Source organism: Anoplopoma fimbria, unplaced genomic scaffold, assembly GCF_027596085.1.
Source record: "Anoplopoma fimbria isolate UVic2021 breed Golden Eagle Sablefish unplaced genomic scaffold, Afim_UVic_2022 Un_contig_3613_pilon_pilon, whole genome shotgun sequence".
Classification (NCBI taxonomy): Eukaryota; Metazoa; Chordata; class Actinopteri; order Perciformes; family Anoplopomatidae; genus Anoplopoma; species Anoplopoma fimbria.
The window spans coordinates 1-281 of record NW_026547812.1 but is presented as its reverse complement, the minus strand read 5'-3'; the positions used below and the strand labels follow the sequence as shown (position 1 = coordinate 281).

The following is a 281-nucleotide window of genomic DNA, read 5'->3' as shown; positions in this document are numbered from 1 at the left end:
ATGAAACCCAAGTGACCAAGTTTGCTGTAATCAAGTTCGAACGTGTTAATACTCAATGACATTTGCTGACTCAATTTTCCCTTCACCTGATTTTCTTGTCATTATGGAATGCCCTTATCGTGCGTTGGTGGTATAGTGGTTAGCATAGCTGCCTTCCAAGCAGTTGACCTGGGTTCGATTCCCAGCCAATGCATTCTTAGTGGCCTGTTGTCATGTGTTAATTCACGGCAGAGAAGTGGGGGTCCCCTTTTGGAACCATTTAGGCTTAATGTCTTGAATAA

At 43.4% G+C, this 281-nt stretch overlaps 1 non-coding gene across 1 annotated transcript; it reads left to right on the top strand.

Moving 5' to 3' along the window:
- Positions 1-121: 121 nt before the first annotated feature.
- trnag-ucc (transfer RNA glycine (anticodon UCC)) lies at positions 122-193 on the top strand. The gene has a single exon. It is a non-coding gene; the product is annotated as a tRNA-Gly (tRNA).
- The last annotated feature ends 88 nt before the right edge of the window (positions 194-281 follow it).